We start from the raw sequence: 24330 nt of genomic DNA, 5'->3' as shown, positions 1-24330 counted from the left end.
TCTTAGTCTCCCAGCAGACACCATCTTAGTCTCCCAGCAGACACCATCTTAGTCTCCCAGCAGACACCATCTTAGTCTCCCAGCAGACACCATCTTAGTCTCCCAGCAGACACCATCTTAGTCTCCCAGCAGACACCATCTTAGTCTCCCAGCAGACACCATCTTAGTCTCCCAGCAGACACCACCTTAGTCTCCCAGCAGACACCATCTTAGTCTCCCAGCAGACACCATCTTAGTCTCCCAGCAGACGCCATCTTAGTCTCCCAGCAGACACCATCTTAGTCTCCCAGCAGACACCATCTTAGTCTCCCAGCAGACACCATCTTAGTCTCCCAGCAGACACCATCTTAGTCTCCCAGCAGACGCCATCTTAGTCTCCCAGCAGACACCATCTTAGTCTCCCAGCAGACACCATCTTAGTCGCCCAGCAGACACCATCTTAGTCTCCCAGCAGACACCATCTTAGTCTCCCAGCAGACACCATCTTAGTCTCCCAGCAGACACCATCTTAGTCTCCCAGCAGACACCATCTTAGTCTCCCAGCAGACACCATCTTAGTCTCCCAGCAGACACCATCTTAGTCTCCCAGCAGACACCATCTTAGTCTCCCAGCAGACACCATCTTAGTCTCCCAGCAGACACCATCTTAGTCTCCCAGCAGACACCATCTTAGTCTCCCAGCAGACACCATCTTAGTCTCCCAGCAGACACCATCTTAGTCTCCCAGCAGACACCATCTTAGTCTCCCAGCAGACACCATCTTAGTCTCCCAGCAGACACCATCTTAGTCTCCCAGCAGACACCATCTTAGTCTCCCAGCAGACACCATCTTAGTCTCCCAGCAGACACCATCTTAGTCTCCCAGCAGACACCATCTTAGTCTCCCAGCAGACACCATCTTAGTCTCCCAGCAGACACCATCTTAGTCTCCCAGCAGACACCATCTTAGTCTCCCAGCAGACACCATCTTAGTCTCCCAGCAGACACCATCTTAGTCTCCCAGCAGACACCATCTTAGTCTCCCAGCAGACACCATCTTAGTCTCCCAGCAGACACCATCTTAGTCTCCCAGCAGACACCATCTTAGTCTCCCAGCAGACACCATCTTAGTCTCCCAGCAGACACCATCTTAGTCTCCCAGCAGACACCACCTTAGTCTCCCAGCAGACACCATCTTAGTCTCCCAGCAGACACCATCTTAGTCTCCCAGCAGACGCCATCTTAGTCTCCCAGCAGACACCATCTTAGTCTCCCAGCAGACACCATCTTAGTCTCCCAGCAGACACCATCTTAGTCTCCCAGCAGACACCATCTTAGTCTCCCAGCAGACGCCATCTTAGTCTCCCAGCAGACACCATCTTAGTCTCCCAGCAGACACCATCTTAGTCGCCCAGCAGACACCATCTTAGTCTCCCAGCAGACACCATCTTAGTCTCCCAGCAGACACCATCTTAGTCTCCCAGCAGACACCATCTTAGTCTCCCAGCAGACACCATCTTAGTCTCCCAGCAGACACCATCTTAGTCTCCCAGCAGACGCCATCTTCCACAGCAGCATTGGTTGCAGCGTGGTTGCTCGCCATGACACTCAGCAAATGGCCGAGCAGATGAGCGCCGCCAGTTAGAAGCTTCCAGCACAACAAACGGGACATTGTAGTTTTGGGAGTGGATGAAATGAAAGTGGTTTCTTTGGACCACAAGGATGCAAAAGAGTGCACAAGACAAAAGTTGTTATGTAAAATGAGATTTGGAGTTCCTCACACACTGTGACTATCTGCCCTGCAGGCCTCCTCATTAGTGGCAAACAGGGGAGTGACACTCATTTTGTATGTGGATGTCTTTCAGGCTGACATCACCGCTGGCACACAGGACAGGATGACTAACCCAGCTAACACAGGACAGGGATGAATAACCCAGCTAACACAGGACAGGGATGAATAACCCAGCTAACACAGGAGAGGGATGAATAACCCAGCTAACACAGGACAGGGATGAATAACCCAGCTAACACAGGACAGGGATGAATAACCCAGCTAACACAGGACAGGGATGACTAACCCAGCTAACACAGGACAGAGATGAATAACCCAGCTAACACAGGACAGGGATGAATAACCCAGCTAACACAGGACAGGGATGAATAACCCAGCTAACACAGGACAGGGATGAATAACCCAGCTAACACAGGACAGGGATGAATAACCCAGCTAACACAGGACAGGGATGAATAACCCAGCTAACACAGGACAGGGATGAATAACCCAGCTAACACAGGACAGGGATGAATAACCCAGCTAACACAGGACAGGGATGAATAACCCAGCTAACACAGGACAGGGATGACTAACCCAGCTAACACAGGACAGGGATGAATAACCCAGCTAACACAGGACAGGGATGAATAACCCAGCTAACACAGGACAGGGATGAATAACCCAGCTAACACAGGACAGGGATGAATAACCCAGCTAACACAGGACAGGGATGACTAACCCAGCTAACACAGGACAGGGATGAATAACCCAGCTAACACAGGACAGGGATGAATAACCCAGCTAACACAGGACAGGGATGAATAACCCAGCTAACACAGGACAGGGATGAATAACCCAGCTAACACAGGAGAGGGATGACTAACCCAGCTAACACAGGACAGGGATGAATAACCCAGCTAACACAGGAGAGGGATGAATAACCCAGCTAACACAGGACAGGGATGAATAACCCAGCTAACACAGGACAGGGATGAATAACCCAGCTAACACAGGAGAGGGATGACTAACCCAGCTAACACAGGACAGGGATGAATAACCCAGCTAACACAGGACAGGATGAATAACCCAGCTAACACAGGACAGGATGAATAACCCAGCTAACACAAGACAGGGATGAATAACCCAGCTAACACAAGACAGGGATGAATAACCCAGCTAACACAGGACAGGGATGAATAACCCAGCTAACACAGGAGAGGGATGAATAACCCAGCTAACACAGGAGAGGGATGAATAACCCAGCTAACACAGGACAGGATGACTAACCCAGCTAACACAGGACAGGGATGAATAACCCAGCTAACACAGGACAGGGATGAATAACCCAGCTAACACAGGACAGGGATGAATAACCCAGCTAACACAGGACAGGGATGAATAACCCAGCAAACAATATCCCCAAACTCTTACTCAGACATGTTGCAATATGAGCTGCAATGTCAACATCAAAGCATATATTTCATCATCAGGTCAGGTGATCAATATATTATATATATTTCATCATCAGGTGATCAATATATTATATATATGTCATCATCAGGTCAGGTGATCAATATATTATATATATTTCATCATCAGGTCAGGTGATCAATATATTATATATATGTCATCATCAGGTCAGGTGATCAATATATTATATATATTTCATCATCAGGTCAGGTGATCAATATATTATATATATTTCATCATCAGGTCAGGTGATCAATATATTATATATATTTCATCATCAGGTCAGGTGATCACTGCACCTTCAATCAACAGTCACATAGTACATTATATAGTACATTATATAGTACATTATATAGTACATTATATTGTACATTATATTGTACATTATATTGTACATTATATAGTACATTATATAGTACATTATATAGTACATTATATAGTACATTATATTGTACATTATATAGTACATTATATTGTACATTATATTGTACATTATATTGTACATTATATAGTACATTATATAGTACATTATATTTCAAAGTACATCCAGTATTTATTCAACTGTAGCCCTTTTGGCTGCTTTTACTTGTCCTCTGTCGCCACCTGTAGGCTGAGAGGTGGCACTGCACTCTTCAAAATATATTCATGTTCATTTATTAGGGGAAGAAGATGGATGGATATTTATTTAGCTGCATGAGAGGGTCAAAATATTCAAATACTAATGTAGAGTATGTGTGTGTTGTACTAATGTACTATTATGTGTGTGTTGTACTAATGTAGAGTATGTGTGTGTTGTACTAATGTACTATTATGTATGTTATACTAATGTATAGTTTGTGTGTGTTGTACTAATGTACTATTATGTGTGTTATACTAATGTATAGTATGTGTGTGTTGTACTAATATATAGTATGTGTGTGTTGTACTAATATATAGTATGTGTGTGTTGTACTAATGTACTATTATGTGTGTTGTACTAATGTAGAGTATGTGTGTGTTGTACTAATGTATAGTATGTGTGTGTTGTACTAATATATAGTATGTGTGTGTTGTACTAATATATAGTATGTGTGTGTTGTACTAATGTACTATTATGTGTGTTGTACTAATGTAGAGTATGTGTGTGTTGTACTAATGTAGAGTATGTGTGTGTTGTACTAATGTATAGTATGTGTGTGTTGTACTAATGTATAGTATGTGTGTGTTGTACTAATGTACTATTATGTGTGTTGTACTAATGTAGAGTATGTGTGTGTTGTACTAATGTATAGTATGTGTGTGTTGTACTAATGTATAGTATGTGTGTGTTGTACTAATGTAGAGTATGTGTGTGTTGTACTAATGTAGAGTATGTGTGTTATTCTAATGTAGAGTATGTGTGTGTTGTACTATTATGTGTGTGTTGTACTATTATGTGTGTGTTGTACTATTATGTGTGTGTTGTACTACTATGTGTGTGTTGTACTATTATGTGTGTGTTGTACTATTATGTGTGTGTTGTACTACTATGTGTGTGTTGTACTATTATGTGTGTGTTGTACTATTATGTGTGTGTTGTACTATTATGTGTGTGTTGTACTACTATGTGTGTGTTGTACTATTATGTGTGTGTTGTACTATTATGTGTGTGTTGTACTACTATGTGTGTGTTGTACTATTATGTGTGTGTTGTACTATTATGTGTGTGTTGTACTACTATGTGTGTGTTGTACTACTATGTGTGTGTTGTACTATTATGTGTGTGTTGTACTATTATGTGTGTGTTGTACTATAATGTGTGTGTAATGGAGGCCCGCCAAGTGTATGTTTGTAAAGTTGTCTCCGTGACACTTTAGAGAAGTCCTGTTATGCTAAACCAACTTTTTTTTTACCTTTTGGTTTGTGTTAGTGTGTTTATGATGAATTTACCTCACGGAACATGACAATCATGGAGACATGGTGGACATATTTACTAAACAATCTTGCTTTCCTTCATATTTCCTTCAAAAAAGCCATTTGGAATTTTTCCAACTTGTGACATTTTTTTCCAATTGGTCATCTCAGCTTTTAGTTTGCTTTTTTTTCCACTTTTACCCGAAGAGTTTTGCACGACTCCGCCAATGTAGTCCAACATTTGGTCAATGAGCTCCTTCTTTTTCTCTATCCTTTTGTTGTGGGGCAGACTGGCTCTTACATGCACATGCATCCTCCGCGGTGGCCATTTCTTATACAAAGAGTAACGTTCAGTTCCAACGTCCATATGGAAGTGCTAGAAAGTACAACATGGATGACGGGGAGAAGACGCAGTCCAAGTGGAGGCACGTAAATAAGAAAAGGGTGCATCCTGAAGAGAATGTCCGTGGGACACATTTTCAAGCGTTGACCAGTCCGCAGTTACAAGAAGGTTGGTGACCACTCATGTAGACCACAAGGAAGTCTTTTAAACGTAGACAAAATAGATCCTGACCCCTTTAAGATCTTGCCCTGGACTTTGAGCTGACAGTTTGGGCTTTCAGCGCGGTACCGAGCGCACTCATCTCTCATTCCAGACGACACGGGTTGGAGACCCGGGCGGAACGGAGGCAGGGCCTGGACCAGGCAGGACCAGACGGATTTCACAAGCATGCTGCTAGTGTGACAACCGCCGTGAAGTGTCATGCTAATGACTTTAGCACGGCGCCACATGATCCCCTGCTTGCCGCGTCTCACTGAAAGTCTTCTTTAAAAGCGCCCTGAGACCACAAGCGCTCCCACACAGTCCTGCCAGACCAACCTGAGGACAACACCATTGTTTTATTGTGTGCTATCATGTCCTCCAAAATTCAACTTGGAGCTCTTGTCCTGGTTGTGGGACTGTGCATTCTGACGCAGGGAGCCCCAGCCGAGTCCACCAACGCCTTCTGCAACATCGTGTGGTAAGAAAGCCTCATTTTCCTTGGGATGTGGTCTAGTTGTGTACGCTACAGTCGCTGCTTGCTGTGCAGGCTGCTGGGTGTGCCGTGCAGCCACACCAACATGGCCATTGTGACTCAGATTAAACTCATGGGCTCCTACCAGGTAACAAATGCAGGATTTCTACATCGGGTTAATTGTGAATAATCTCCTGTTTGCTTCACACCAGCTGGGCCCGCTCACGCCACTGCTGATCCACGCCAACCACACCTCAGCGGTGGGCCAGGTGGAGAGCGTTAACTTCACCTTATCTTCCACAGCCACGAGCCTCGGCTGCCGCGTGGATGTAAGCCATCCATTGACTTGTCACAAAAATATCTAAAACATCTAAGAGTTTCTTTGGCTGGCTCTCCAGGGTGCGTCAAAGTCGGCCTTCTGGGCCAGCTTGTTTGATAACGGCACTAACTACTGTAATCTTCGCAACATCATACAAGGTACGCTCATGACTTCTTCCAACTTTTTCCATGTTTAGCTCATTTGGTGTTTCCTGTGCACACAGGAAGTGGCCTCACCAAGGCTCCTGGATTCACAGAGTATACCAACGAGTGGCTCTGCCTTGGATACGGTCTCTCCGACTGCAAATAAACTATTGTTGAATGCCAATGTCTTAGATTAGCACATCAAATGATGAAGCATCCTCTGTTACGTTGCTATCATTCTTTTTGTATGATGTACTTCATTTCCCTATCTTTGTGTTTCATCCAGCATGACTAATAAAAGTAGCATGAGCCCAAGAGTAGTCATTATTCACACTTAACACGGCAGAGCACAACAACCTTGTGACCCACAACAATACAATCAATGAATTCAGCAGCACAAACACAATACATGAGCCTCCATGGCTGTAGGGGGAGCCCAGGAGTCAAAACACCCAAACACAAACAATTACTCTTGACAACAGGAGTCAAAACACCCAAACACAAACAATTACTCCTGACAACAGGAGTCAAAACACACAAACACAAACAATTACTCCTGACAACAGGAGTCAAAACACACAAACACAAACAACTACTCCTGACAACAGGAGTCAAAACACACAAACACAAACAATTACTCCTGACAACAGGAGTCAAAACACCCAAACACAAACAATTACTCCTGACAACAGGAGTCAAAACACACAAACACAAACAATTACTCCTGACAACAGGAGTCAAAACACACAAACACAAACAACTACTCCTGACAACAGGAGTCAAAACACACAAACACAAACAATTACTCCTGACAACAGGAGTCAAAACACCCAAACACAAACAATTACTCCTGACAACAGGAGTCAAAACACCCAAACACAAACAATTACTCCTGACAACAGGAGTCAAAACACACAAACAATTACTCCTGACAACAGGAGTCAAAACACACAAACACAAACAATTACTCCTGACAACAGGAGTCAAAACACACAAACACAAACAATTACTCCTGACAACAGGAGTCAAAACACACAAACACAAACAATTACTCCTGACAACAGGAGTCAAAACACACAAACACAAACAACTACTCCTGACAACAGGAGTCAAAACACCCAAACACAAACAATTACTCTTGACAACAGGAGTCAAAACACCCAAACACAAACAATTACTCCTGACAACAGGAGTCAAAACACACAAACACAAACAATTACTCCTGACAACAGGAGTCAAAACACACAAACACAAACAATTACTCCTGACAACAGGAGTCAAAACACACAAACACAAACAATTACTCCTGACAACAGGAGTCAAAACACACAAACACAAACAATTACTCCTGACAACAGGAGTCAAAACACACAAACACACACAATTACTCCTGACAGCAGGAGTCAAAACACCCAAACACAAACAATTACTCCTGACAACAGGAGTCAAAACACCCAAACACAAACAATTACTCCTGACAACAGGAGTCAAAACACCCAAACACAAACAATTACTCCTGACAACAGGAGTCAAAACACACAAACAATTACTCCTGACAACAGGAGTCAAAACACACAAACACAAACAATTACTCCTGACAACAGGAGTCAAAACACACAAACACAAACAATTACTCCTGACAACAGGAGTCAAAACACACAAACACAAACAATTACTCCTGACAACAGGAGTCAAAACACACAAACACAAACAACTACTCCTGACAACAGGAGTCAAAACACACAAACACAAACAATTACTCCTGACAACAGGAGTCAAAACACCCAAACACAAACAACTACTCCTGACAACAGGAGTCAAAACACACAAACACAAACAATTACTCCTGACAACAGGAGTCAAAACACACAAACACAAACAACTACTCCTGACAACAGGAGTCAAAACACACAAACACAAACAATTACTCCTGACAACAGGAGTCAAAACACCCAAACACAAACAATTACTCTTGACAACAGGAGTCAAAACACCCAAACACAAACAATTACTCCTGACAACAGGAGTCAAAACACACAAACACAAACAACTACTCCTGACAACAGCTTCATCTTGTGGAGTGTTTTTGAATTACAGTTTGTGTCCATGGCTTGAACACTACGGACACATTCTTAAAGGTAGCCTATGGTTCACAATCATTATGAAAGACATGACGACGGATGGATTGTTTTGAATGCATTCTAACTCGTAAATAAACATAAATCCATCCATCCATCCATCCATTTTCTACCGCTTATTCCTAAATAAAAGTCAGTAATAAGAGCCAATGAGAGTTTCTCTATCCTGCCCATAAAATCCAGTAAATAAACTTTCAAAAAGCGCCAACAAAACTCCATTCACATTTTGTGACATGAATATTAAGCAAATATTAGTGATATTATTATAACTGCTAACGTAGACAAACTATTTCTAGTGGCGTTGTGATCACTCCCCTGTATGTCTATGTTTACATCATGGAGTGGTCTGCTGCTTTCTGGCTTCCCTGCTCTCTGGAAGTTTATTCTGGATCATAAATCATGCCTCTCACCTGGAGGGTAGATGGCAGAGGATGTAATCCCACAAGTTGGTACACTTTGACAACCATTTTGCCAATTTGCAAGGATTATGAGACTTTCTTCATCTAAACGGGATCCTAATGACAGCAGACCTTGTACAGTAAGTGTTGTCTATGAGTGTTCTCATTGATCCAGGTCATTGGATTCTCAGGGCATTCAAACAATCGCAACTGGACTGTTTGGTTTGTCTTAGAAGACGTTTCGCCTCTCATCCAAGTAGGCTTCATCAGTTCATGCTCATAGACTTAGATTGGTCAGATCTAGTCTTGTGGTTGGTGCCAATACCTCAGTAGGCTTCATCAGTTCATGCTCATAGACTTAGATTGGTCAGATCTAGTCTTGTGGTTGGTGCCAATACCTCAGTAGGCTTCATCAGTTCATGCTCATAGACTTAGATTGGTCAGATCTAGTCTTGTGGCTGGTGCCAATACCTCAGTAGTCTTCATCAGTTCATGCTCATAGACTTAGATTGGTCAGATCTAGTCTTGTGGTTGGTGCCAATACCTCAGTAGTCTTCATCAGTTCATGCTCATAGACTTAGCTTGGTCAGATCTAGTCTTGTGGTTGGTGCCAATACCTCAGTAGGCTTCATCAGTTCATGCTCATAGACTTAGATTGGTCAGATCTAGTCTAGTGGCTGGTGCCAATACCTCAGTAGGCTTCATCAGTTCATGCTCATAGACTTAGCTTGGTCAGATCTAGTCTAGCAGCTGGTGCCAATACCTCAGTAGTCTTCATCAGTTCATGCTCATAGACTTAGATTGGTCAGATCTAGTCTAGCAGCTGGTGCCAATACCTCAGTAGTCTTCATCAGTTCATGCTCATAGACTTAGCTTGGTCAGATCTAGTCTAGCAGCTGGTGCCAATACCTCAGTAGGCTTCATCAGTTCATGCTCATAGACTTAGATTGGTCAGATCTAGTCTTGTGGCTGGTGCCAATACCTCAGTAGGCTTCATCAGTTCATGCTCATAGACTTAGATTGGTCAGATCTAGTCTAGCAGCTGGTGCCAATACCTCAGTAGTCTTCATCAGTTCATGCTCATAGACTTAGATTGGTCAGATCTAGTCTAGCAGCTGGTGCCAATACCAATCTGAGTCTCCGAGCATGAACTGATGAAGCCTACTTGGATGAGAGGCAAAACATCTTGTAAAACAAACCAAAGAGTCCAGTTGCGATGGTTTGAATGTAAATGATGTTTTATTTTGTTTGTTGGCTCTCATAAAGTCTGCAGGGTTGTAATAATCAGTGATGAAGAAAAAAAAGCAAATGTTGTGATCCATCCATTTTCTATTGCTTGTCCCTTTAAGGGTGGCGGGGGTTGCTGCAGCCTATCTCAGCTGCATTTGGGTGGAAGGCGGGGCACACCCTGGACAAGTCACCACCTCATCACAGGGCCAACACAGATAGACAACATTCACACACTACGGACCATTGATGTGTTTTTTAAAATGAGTTAAGTATTCTTAAATGGATCAAAATACGTAAATATTCAATGTTATTCTAAAGGTGCCTACATGACATATACTGTATATGTACATCATGTACAGTATATAAAACCTTAATGGAGGTGTTTGGGTGTTTTGAAGGGCTTCATAGGCAGAATTGAAGGTCTCCCATAGGCTCTATTGATTGCATGTATTTATATTTACAATGCATTAACAAAAACATCCATGGTCATATCTCTCACATCCTCCAAGGTTTCTCATTGGCTTGACTTTTTCCTTGCCCTGATGTGGGATCTGAGCAGAGGATGTCGTTGTGGCTTGTGCAGCCCTTTGAGGCACTCGTGATTAAGTGCTATATAAGTCAACTTTGATTGATTGATTGATTGACTTATTGAGTATGTTTGTGAAGAAGACCCACGACCTTCACGTTAGATTGAGTTTAATTCCAATTGCTACATTTTTTTTTACATCATCATTATATTTTTAATAAATATAATATAATTATAAATATTTATTGATTACTAATTGCAAAGACATATTCATTTGGCCTGTCAGTGAGACTTCTTCCAGCGGGCACTGTCATCATTTCACCAATCTCCCCTCACCCCCTGGGAGGTGAGGGGAGCAGTGAGCAGTGTATATACAGTACAAACATACAGTGGTGGTCAAAAGTGTACATCCACGTGTAAAGAACATCATGTCATGGCTGTCTTGACTTTACAATCAACTCTTATTTTGTTGTGATGTAGTGATTGGAGCACATACTTGTTGTTGTTGTGATGTAGTGATTGGAGCACATACTTGTTGTGATGTAGTGATTGGAGCACATACTTGTTGTTGTTGTGATGTAGTGATTGGAGCACATACTTGTTGTTGTTGTGATGTAGTGATTGGAGCACATACTTGTTGTTGTTGTGATGTAGTGATTGGAGCACATACTTGTTGTTGTTGTGATGTAGTGATTGGAGCACATACTTGTTGTTGTTGTGATGTAGTGATTGGAGCACATACTTGTTGCTCACGAAAAACATTCATGAAGTTTGCTTCTTTGATGAATTTATTATGGCTCTACTGAAAATGTGAGGGTGAAAAGTATACATACAGCAATGTTAATATTTGCTTCCTTGGCAAGTTGACCTGCAATAAGGCGCTTTTGGTAGCCATCCACAAGCTTCTGCTTGACCACTTGACCACTAAATTGCTGCAGTTCAGCTAAATGTGTTGCTTTTCTGACATGGACTTGTTTCTTCAGCATTGTCCACACCTTTAAGTCAGGACTTTCTAAAACCTTCATTCTAGCCTGATTTAGCCATTCCTTGACCACTTTTGAGGTGTGTTTGGGGTCATTGTCCTGTTGGAACACCCAACATGCCCACCTCTTTAGGACCACCCTTTCTAGATTTATAAATATGTGTATTTACAACATTAATAATATATACATACTATCCAAATATAAAAAAGGTAAGCTTTTAGTTAATTTAACAAAACAAAAACATTTTTTGTTTGTAATTGTTTTTTAATCTTCATTATTTACTTCAAGTTATTACAGTATGTCTCTATATACTGTACATATTTCATTTACATTTTTTTAAATTAATTTTGGCCAAAGGGGGCGCATTTCAATTTCTTACACACACTTGTTATTTCATATGTTGACCAAAGGGGGAGCACTTTTAAAACCGAGACACAGTCCATTTGAAAAATCCCTCCTTTTTGGGACCACCATCATTTTGGTGCAAATGAGACATCGTCTATTAGTTTCAATGTTATTGATTTATGTCATCACTTCTTCACACCTCCTCATATGGAAGATACTTGTCCTTCTTTATGTCTCAAGAAGGGTAGAAATACAAGAACACACACACACACACACACACACACACACACACACACACACACACACACACACACACACACACACACACACACACACACACACACACACACACACACACACACACACACACACACACACACACACACACACACACACACCAACTCTGGTTGTAGTCCAAGGACCATTAACAAATCCATGAAATTGAGCTGCTAGGTTTAAGCATAAATAATCAATTGAATTGGTCTTGTCAGATAAACAAGATGGTGTCTAAAATGAGCAGAACTGTTTCTGTTATCAGAAGATGTGCCTAATCTACAGTCATTGGTGTTGTCTCAACTCCATGATTGCTCTGTCATTTGGTCATGTGCTCCAAAGAAAGATATTCAAAAGCTCCAACTTATGCAAAAGAAGACCGCACGATTGGCATTGAAGTGCCCACTTGGACTAGTTTTGACATATGTTGATAAGCACTTACTTAAAACCCTATTGGTGTTTTTTTTTACTGTTCATACTACAAGAAGGCCACAAATCTTACATCTTTGTAACAGACACAGACAGTCCACTGGACAACAGACTAATCAGCATGGAATCATCACAAATAACAACACAAAAGTTTGTAACAATTCATCCTCAAAAGTTTCAAGTGAACAACAGATGTACTTTTTTCATGCATTTGGAAATAGTGAATAAAGTACTAGAGCTTCAACAATGAAGCTGCTGTTTAGTTGTGTCTTGTTACTGTGGTGTTATAACACCTCTTCTTGATGAACAGCTTGCTTTTCTCTACTTTTAATTGTTGCTACCTGAGCAAACAATACCTGCTAGCTTCTTTTCTTTAAGTGTATGGATTGCAATGCCTTCAACTTGACACTTCTACTATTTGCTCATCAATAATACAAGCAACGCCTGTTTTGTATGTGTCTTTAAAAAAATAAACACATAATATTGTTCTGACATGATACATTTAAGTTTCTTTTCACCAAGCAAAACTTCCATCTGCATCCAATTGAATCGCATCGAATCCTAATGTTTTAAAAAGTATTGTTAGTGAATAGTAACCCATGTATCAAAATTTTATATATATATATATATATATATATATATATATATATATATATATATATATATATATATATATATATATATTTTTATATATATATATATATATATATATATATATATATATATATATATATATATATATATATATATATATATATATATATATATATATATATATATATATATATATATATATACTAGATTTGTCCCAATACCAATATTTTGGTACCAGTACCAAAATGTACTTCAATACTTTTCTAAATAAAGGGGACCACAAAAAATGGCATTATTGGCTTTATTTTAACAAAAAAATCTAATGGTACATAAAAAATATGTTTATTATTGCAATCGAAGAACAATTTAGTCCTTAAATAAAATGTTGAACATACTAGACAACTTGTCTTTTAGTAGTAAGTAAACAAACAAAGACTCCTAATTAGCAGTAACATATTGTGTCATTTATACACCTATTATTTTCTACACATTATGAGGGACAAACTGTAAAAATGGATTATTCATCTACTTGTTCATTTACTGTTAATATCTGCTTATTTTATGTTTTAACATGTTAAAACATGTTATCAATGATTCCCAGAGCCCAAATCAAGTCTCCGGGCTTTTGAGCATTTTCAGTTGAGAGTCTATTAGAGTGGAGTGCCCTAACGCTAACAGTTAGAGATCAATTTAAATCCATCTTAAAACTCATTTATACACCCTAGCCATTAAATACACCCCTTGTTTAGACCAGTTGATCTGCCCTCTCTCTTTTCTGCTCTGCCCCTTTAAGTGGCCACAGATCAGTGTCCACGGAAGAGGAATTAGCTGTTCCAAGTCTGGACCTGGTGTTGCTCAGGTGGTGACTTCTCTGATCTGCTGACTTGTCTACATTCACTTTGGTCTAAACTCTCACATTATTAACTGGATCTACTCAGCATCCATTGCACTGGTCAGGACATGATGACTTGTCTACATTGACTATGGTCTAAACTCTCACATTATTAACTGGATCTACTCAGCATCCATTGCACTGGTCAGTACATGATGACTTGTCTACATTGACTATGGTCTAAACTCTCACATTATTAACTGGATCTACTCAGCATCCATTGCACTGGTCAGTACATGATGACTTGTCTACATTGACTATGGTCTAAACTCTCACATTATTAACTGGATCTACTCAGCATCCATTGCACTGGTCAGGACATGATGACTTGTCTACATTCACTTTGGTCTAAACTCTCACATTATTAACTGGATCTACTCAGCATCCATTGCACTGGTCAGGACATGATGACTTGTCTACATTGACTATGGTCTAAACTCTCACATTATTAACTGGATCTACTCAGCATCCATTGCACTGGTCAGGACATGATGACTTGTCTACATTGACTATGGTCTAAACTCTCACATTATTAACTGGATCTACTCAGCATCCATTGCACTGGTCAGGACATGATGACTTGTCTACATTGACTATGGTCTAAACTCTCACATTATTAACTGGATCTACTCAGCATCCATTGCACTGGTCAGGACATGATGACTTGTCTACATTGACTATGGTCTAAACTCTCACATTATTAACTGGATCTACTCAGCATCCATTGCACTGGTCAGGACAGGATTGTAAAAATCTTTGCAAAGTAAAACAACAAAATGTTCACCTTTTCCATGTAAAGTAAATAGATTTTACCCAAAAAATTGGCAGTTTTGAATTTTTTTTTGCCAGTTTGGCAAAAAAAAAAAAACAAGTTGTGGAAAAAAAATGCACGTCAAAAATGGTTATGTTTAGGAAAGTGTACGATGATCATTACTTTTAAAACTAATTGGTTAAAAAAGATACTTACCTCTTATGGAGGAAAAATGTTAATGTTCTCAAATGTTAGCATTTCAGAAAATTTACAAGTTGGTAAGAAAAAAATATTTGCAACTTATGAAATATTTTTTTTTTATGGGTTAGCATTAGCACAATTTCTAAAGATGAAGGAATTGGGGTAAAGGGTTAGCATACTGTATTTAAATATAATGATCTAATCAATACAATAAATAAAATAATATTAAAACAATTATAACAATTTATTAAAAAATGGTTAAGGTTAGTGATTGTACAAACTACAGAAGCAGTGAAGTTGTCACGTTGTGTAAATGCTAAATAAAAAGAGAATACAACAAATCCTTTTCAACTTATATTCAATTGAATAGACTGCAAAGACAAGATATTTCATGTTCACACTGACAAACTTTGCTATTTTTTGCAAATATTAGCTCATTTGGAATTTGATGCCTGCAACATGTTTCAAAAAAGCTGGCACAAGTGGCAAAAAAGACTGATAAAGTTGAGGAATGCTCGTCAAACACTTATTTGGAACATCCCACAGGTGAACAGGCTAATTGGGAACAGGTGGGTGCCATGATTGGCTATAAAAGTAGATTCCATGAAATGCTCAGTCATTCACAAACAAGGACGGGGCGAGGGTCACCACTTTGTCAACAAATGCGTGAGCAAATTGTTGAACAACAACATTTCTCAACGAGGAATTTAGGGATTTCACCATCTACGCTCCGTAATATCATCAAAAGGTTCAGAGCATCTAGAGAAATCACTGCACGTAAGCGGCAAGGCCAAAAACCAACATTGAATGCCGTGACCTTTGATCCCTAAATGGTACTGCATCAAAAAGCCACATCAGTGTGTAAAGGATATCACCACATGGGCTCAGGAACACATCAGCAAACCACTGTCAGTAACTACAGTTGGTCGCTACATCTGTAAGTGCAAGTTAAAACTCTCCTATGCAAACACAAAGCCATTTATCAACAACACCCAGAAATGCTTGGCTGGGCCTGAGCTCATCTAAGATGGACTGATATAAAGTGGGAAAGTGTTCTGTGGTCTGATGAGTCCACATTTCAAATTGTTTTTGGAAACTGTGGACGTCGTGTCCTCCGGACCAAAGAGGAAAAGAACCATCTGGATTGTTCTAGGGTGAAAGTGTAAAAGGCAGCATGTGTGATGGTATGGGGGTGTATTAGTGGCCAAGACATGGGTAACTTACACATCTGTGAAGGCACCATTCATGCTGAAAGGTACATACAGCTTTTGGAGCAACATATGTTGCCATCCAAGCAACGTTACCATGGACGCCCCTGCTTATTTCAGCAAGACAATGCCAACCATATAGTAAAAGAGTGTGGGTACTAGACTGGCCTGCCTGTAGTCCAGACATTGAAAATGTGTGGCACCTGCAATATGAGAAGGGAGACCCCCGGACTGTTGAACAACTTAAGCTGTACATCAAGCAAGAATGGGAAAGAATTCCACTTGAAAAATGTGTCTCCTCACTTCCCAAACGTGTTGTTAAAAGGAACTAATGATACTGCTTCCGCTATGTATTCATTCAGCTGATGGTGGTACTGATGACACATTGGGTTCAGCAGAACTCTGAACAATGAAGCTGCTGTTTAATTGTGTCTTGTTACTGTGGTGTTATAACACCTCTTCTTGATGAACAGCTTGCTTTTCTCTACTTTTAATTGTTGCTACCTGAGCAAACAATACCTGCTAGCTTCTTTTCTTTAGGTGTATGGATTGCAATGCCTTCAACTTGATACTTCTACTATCTGCTCATCAATAATACAAGCAACGCCTGTTTTGTATGTGTCTTTAAAAAGTAAACACATATTGTTCGGACTTGATACATTTAAGTTTCTTTTCACCAAGCAAAACTTCCAACTGCATCCAACTGAATCGCATCTAATGTTAATGTTTAAAAAGTATTGTTAGTGAATAGTAACCACATTCATAATGAATCACCATTTAAGGTAGAGATGCACACCCCTGATAAATATATATATACATATATGTGTCTATATATGAATATATACACACATAAATACATTAACATATATATAATTACATATACATACACACATATATACACTACCATTCAAAAGTTTGGGGTCACCCAAACAAGAATAGACTGTCGAGTTTCAGATGAAAGTTCTCTTTTTCTGGCCATTTTGAGCGTTTAATTGACCCCACAAATGTGATGCTCCAGAAACTCAATGTGCTCAAAGGAAGGTCAGTTTTGTAGCTTCTGTAACGAGCTAAAGTGTTTTCAGATGTGTGAACATGATTGCAGAAGGGTTTTCTAATCATCAATTAGCCTTCTGAGCCAATGAGCAAACACATTGTACCATTAGAACACTGGAGTGATAGTTGCTGGAAATGGGCCTCTATACACCTATGTAGATATTGCACCAAAAAGCAGACATTTGCAGCTAGAATAGTCATTTAGCACATTAGCAATGTATAGAGTGTATTTCTGTAAAGTTAAGACTAGTTTAAAGTTATCTTCATTGAAAAGTACAGTGCTTTTCCTTCAAAAATAAGGACATTTACATGTGACCCCAAACTTTTGAACGCTAGTGTACAATCAGAGCTATTCAAATGTTTGTATTTAGTGTATTAGATCCTGCAACTAGTTTGTATTTAGTGTATTAGATCCTGCAACTAGTTTGTATTTAGTGTATTAGATCCTGCAACTAGTTTGTATTTAGTGTATTAGATCCTGCAACTAGTTTGTATTTAGTGTATTAGATCCTGCAACTAGTTTGGTGTATTAGATCCTGCAACTAGTTTGTATTTAGTGTGTTAGATCCTGCAACTAGTTTGGTGTATTAGATCCTGCAACTAGTTTGTATTTAGTGTATTAGATCCTGCAACTAGTTTGTATTTAGTGTATTAGATCCTGCAACTAGTTTGTATTTAGTGTATTAGATCCTGCAACTAGTTTGTATTTAGTGTATTAGATCCTGCAACTAGTTTGTATTTAGTGTATTAGATCCTGCAACTAGTTTGTATTTAGTGTGTTAGATCCTGCAACTAGTTTGGTGTATTAGATCCTGCAACTAGTTTGTATTTAGTGTATTAGATCCTGCAACTAGTTTGTATTTAGTGTATTAGATCCTGCAACTAGTTTGTATTTAGTGTATTAGATCCTGCAACTAGTTTGTATTTAGTGTATTAGATCCTGCAACTAGTTTGTATTTAGTGTATTAGATCCTGCAAGTAGTGTTTGGATGTCAGTGTCCGCAACATGTGAAGAGCATGGAACAAAGCATGCATGGAACAAAGCATGCATGGAACAAAGCATGCATGGAACAAAGCATGCATGGAACAAAGCATGCATGGAACAGAGCATGCATGGAACAAAGCATGCATGGAACAAAGCATGCATGGAACAAAGCATGCATGGAACAAAGCATGCATGGAACAAAGCATGCATGGAAAAAAGCATGCATGGAACAAAGCATGCATGGAACAAAGCATGCATGGAACAAAGCATGCATGGAACAAAGCATGCATGGAACAAAGCATGCATGGAACAAAGCATGCATGGAACAGAGCATGCATGGAACAAAGCATGAATGTAACAAAGCATGCATGGAACAAAGCATGCATGGAACAGAGCATGCATGGAACAACGCATGCATGGAACAACGCATGCATGGAACAGAGCATGCATGGAACAAAGCATGCATGGAACAAAGCATGCATGGAACAAAGCATGCATGGAACAGAGCATGCATGGAACAAAGCATGCATGGAACAGAGCATGCATGGAACAAAGCATGCATGGAACAAAGCATGCATGGAACAAAGCATGCATGGAACAGAGCATGCATGGAACAAAGCATGCATGGAACAAAGCATGCATGGAACAAAGCATGCATGGAACAGAGCATGCATGGAACAAAGCATGCATGGAACAAAGCATGCATGGAACAGAGCATGCATGGAACAAAGCATGCATGGAACAGAGCATGCATGGAACAAAGCATGCATGGAACAAAGCATGCATGGAACAAAGCATGCATGGAACAAAGCATGCATGGAACAAAGCATGCATGGAACAGAGCATGCATGGAACAGAGCATGCATGGAACAGAGCATGCATGGAACAAAGCATGCATGGAACAGAGCATGCATGGAACAAAGCATGCATGGAACAAAGCATGCATGGAACAGAGCATGCATGGAACAAAGCATGCATGGAACAAAGCATGCATGGAACAAAGCATGCATGGAACAGAGCATGCATGGAACAAAGCATGCATGGAACAAAGCATGCATGGAACAGAGCATGCATGGAACAGAGCATGCATGGAACAAAGCATGCATGGAACAAAGCATGCATGGAACAAAGCATGCATGGAACAGAGCATGCATGGAACAAAGCATGCATGGAACAAAGCATGCATGGAACAAAGCATGCATGGAACAAAGCATGCATGGAACAAAGCATGCATGGAACAAAGCATGCATGGAACAGAGCATGCATGGAACAAAGCATGCATGGAACAAAGCATGCATGGAACAAAGCATGCATGGAACAAAGCATGCATGGAACAGAGCATGCATGGAACAAAGCATGCATGGAACAAAGTATTTGACTGTGGTTTTCTGTGCATGTGACCAAGACAACTTCAAACCTTCTTGTTTTAATTGTATTTTTCTTTTGTGATAGGTACGACTTTACCGTAAATTAATCATTAATGAATCTTTTTTCTGCCTGCTTTTTCAATTGAAGTAGTTCCACTAGAGGTAGAGAAATTGTTCCAAAAGTATGTGAGTTCTTTTCAAAGAGGATGATCCTGAAGTTCTGTCCTCACTCGTCTCTAAAGCCAACAAAGAAGGAAGTGTTGTCATTTGTTGCAGGTCACAACTTGTGGGATTCTCTTCTCTTTGTTTGCTGGCTTGACCTTTTTAGATGCTCACCAGGCCAAAGTCAGCCTTGTGGCTTTTCTTCCGGAACAATCAGTGGTGCCCAGATGGCATCAGCTCATCAGATTTGTGTTACCAAGGCTAGTGAGTGTGAAGAATTAGTGCAAAATGGAACATCCAGCCGGAGAAAATGAAGGTTTCTAAAAGATCTTGCCTGAAAAAGTTTGTCCTGAGAGCAAAGAGAGAATCCTTGGTGGCTTTTACTCAAATCAACTTTGCAGACAAAAAGGTTTTTGTGCGTACACATACTTACAACTCCAAGACCAAAGTAAACAAGTATTAATGTTAAGCACATTTAAGAAAGACCCTGTTTTTTTTATTTTAATGAAAAGAAGTATTTATGTTTAGTGAAGTGAAAAGCTATCATTATTTCTTTATTTAAGAATATATATATTTACAAACATTGACATGAAGCCACAGATTGCTGCACTCCTAAATGTCCCAACATGGTGCAGCAATACACACAAGCAGACAAAAGGCTCATCAATGATCTACATTTCAATATGAGATCAGTCTCTTTTACATTGTTTAGGAAACCACCTCATACTTTCTGAAAATGTACACAACAACATTCAATGTCAGCCTCATTTTCTCCAATGGAAGGAAGTAAAGAATGTCTTTTCCAGCGGGTGTTGCAGGGAGGCTTCCCATTTAGCACAATCACTCTTCTGGCCGAGCGAGTAGTAAATGCTGCACATTTATTAAAAGAAGATGACAAATAGTCAGAGCAGTGATTTCACACGTACGGCCGGGATGAGTTTGCTAAGTATATATATATATGTACATACCCTGTTTCCATATGAGTTGGTAAATGGTGTTAGATGTAAATATAAACAGAATACAATGATTTGCAAATCCTTTTCAAGCCATATTCAGTTGAATATGCTACAAAGACAACATATTTCATGTTCAAACTCATAAACTTTATTTTGTTGCAAATAATAATTAACTTAGAATTTCATGGCTGTAACACGTGCCAAAGTAGTTGTGAAAGGGCATGTTCACCACTGTGTTACATGGCCTTTCCTTTTAACAACACTTAGTAAAGGTTTGGGAAGTGAGGAGACACATTTTTGAAGTGGAATTCTTTCCCATTCTTGCTTGATGTACAGCTTAAGTTGTTCAACAGTCCGGGGGTCTCCCTTCTCACATTGCAGGTGCCACACATTTTCAATGTCTGGACTACAGGCAGGCCAGTCTAGTACCCGCACTCTTTTACTATGAAGCCACGTTGATGTAACACGTGGCTTGGCATTGTCTTGCTGAAATAAGCAGGGGCGTCCATGGTAACGTTGCTTGGATGGCAACATATGTTGCTCCAAAAGCTGTATGTACCTTTCAGCATGAATGGTGCCTTCACAGATGTGTAAGTTACCCATGTCTTGGCCACTAATACACCCCCATACCATCACACATGCTGCCTTTTACACTTTGCGCCTAGAACAATCCGGATGGTTCTTTTCCTCTTTGGTCCGGAGGACACGACGTCCACAGTTTCCAAAAACAATTTGAAATGTGGACTCGTCAGACCACAGAACACTTTTCCACTTTGTATCAGTCCATCTTAGATAAGCTCAGGCCCAGCGAAGCCGATGGCGTTTCTGGGTGTTGTTGATAAACGGTTTTCGCCTTGCATAGGAGAGTTTTAACTTGCACTTACAGATGTAGCGACCAACTGTAGTTACTGACAGTGGCTTTCTGAAGTGTTCCATGTGGTGATATCCTTTACACACTGATGTGGCTTGTTGATGCAGTACAGCCTGAGGGATGGAAGGTCACGGGCTTAGCTGCTTACCTGCAGTGATTTCTCCACATTCTCTGAACCCTTTGATGATATTACGGAGCGTAGATGGTGAAATCCCTAAATTCCTTGCAATAGCTGCTTGAGAAAGGTTGTTCTTAAACTGTTCAACAATTTGCTCAGGCATTTGTTGACAAAGTGGTGACCCTCGCCCCATCCTTGTTTGTGAATGACTGAGCATTTCATGGAATCTACTTTTATACCCAATCATGGCACCCACCTGTTCCCAATTAGCCTGCACACCTGTGGGATGTTCCAAATAAGTCTTTGATGAGCATTCCTCAACTTTATCAGTATTTATTGCCACCTTTCCCAACTTCTTTGTCACGTGTTGCTGCCATCAAATTCTAAAGTTAATGATTATTTGCAGAAAAAAACAAAGTTTATGAGTTTGAACATGAAATATGTTGTCTTTGTAGCATATTCAACTGAATATGGCTTGAAAAGGATTTGCAAATCATTGTATTCTGTTTATATTTACATCTAACACCATTTACCAACTCATATGGAAACGGGGTTTGTAATTCTACTGTCATAGTTTGTCCTTGTGTGACACTTGCAACATACCCTTGTATTTTTCACCATGACACGCTTGCCATCACGGTCACCAAAGCCAAAGTAGTTGGACACACCAGATCTGAATGATAGTGGAGGATCTTCCATTTCAGGTGTATTGCAGGCACTGACCATGTTGCAACCAGCTGAATAGAAGCTGCATGTCTCAGCAGCTTGTTTTGCTGTGAATAACATAACATAACATAACATAATATAGTCCATAAAATAGTCCATAACATAACATAACATAACATAACATAACATAACATAACATAACATAACATAACATAACATAACATAACATAACATAATATAGTCCATAACATAACATAACATAACATAACATAACATAACATAACATAACATAACATAACATAACATAATATAGTCCATAACATAGTCCATAACATAACATAACATAACATAACATAACATAACATAACATAACATAACATAATATAGTCCATAACATAGTCCATAACATAACATAACATAACATAACATAACATAACATAACATAACATAATATAGTCCATAACATAGTCCATAACATAACATAACATAACATAACATAACATAACATAACATAACATAACATAATATAGTCCATAACATAGTCCATAACATAACATAACATAACATAACATCTGACTTATTGTGTGGGGAAATAAGTAGACAAGTACACATCATTCACTAACTGTGTTACAGAAGAGGTTGGTTAGAATAATACCGTATTTTTCGGACTATAAGTGGCAGTTTTTTTAATAGTTTGGCCGGGGGTGCGACTTATACTCAGGAGCGACTTATGTGTGAAATGATGAACACATTAGCGTCAAATATGAAATAATATTATTGATGTCATTGACGTAAGAGACTAGACGTATAAGATTTCATGGGATTTAGCGATTAGGAGTGACAGATTGTTTGGTAAACGTATAGCATGTTCTATATGTTATAGTTATTTCAATGACTCTTACCATAATATGTGAGGTTAACATAGCAGTTGGTTATTTATGCCTCATATAACGTACACTTATTCAGCCTGTTGTTCACTATTCTTTAGACATTTTAAATTGCCTTTCAAATGTCTATTCTTGCTGTTGGCTTTTATCAAATACATTTACCCCAAAAAATGCGACTTATACTCCAGTGCGACTTATATATGTTTTTTTCCTTCTTTATTATGCATTTTCGGCCGGTGCGACTTATACTCCGGAGCGACTTATAATCGGAAAAATACGGTACATATTGCTGGATATTGAAAACATTCAAACCTTTTATTTTTTTAAATCAAAATGATGTAAATTCAATGATTTGGTGTTGTGGTTTTTAAAAAAAAGAGTGAGAATCCAAATACAGATCAGTAAAAAAATCTCTATTTAATAACCCAAAATCACTGGAGAATATAAATGAGTGGTAACAAAAGATCAGCTGCAGGAAAAGCGGGTCAACAGTCTGTCCTCCACCTGAGGAAGTACAACAATCAGGACTCACAAAAGGTTCCGGGCAAAGGTGAGAGTTCTGGAGCTCAGGACTAGATTGTAGCGCAGGTAACAGACCAACTGGCAGCAGCTGAGTGGAGATGCAGGGTTTAAGTCAGGTGGTTGATTAGCAACAGGTGTGCTGCATGATTGGCAGCACACCTGCAGCTAATGACAGCACAGACACAAGAGCAGGAAAAGAAGA

This window comes from Entelurus aequoreus, linkage group LG16 (assembly GCF_033978785.1).
Source record: "Entelurus aequoreus isolate RoL-2023_Sb linkage group LG16, RoL_Eaeq_v1.1, whole genome shotgun sequence".
Taxonomy (NCBI): Eukaryota; Metazoa; Chordata; class Actinopteri; order Syngnathiformes; family Syngnathidae; genus Entelurus; species Entelurus aequoreus.
Note: the sequence above shows the minus strand (reverse complement) of the source record.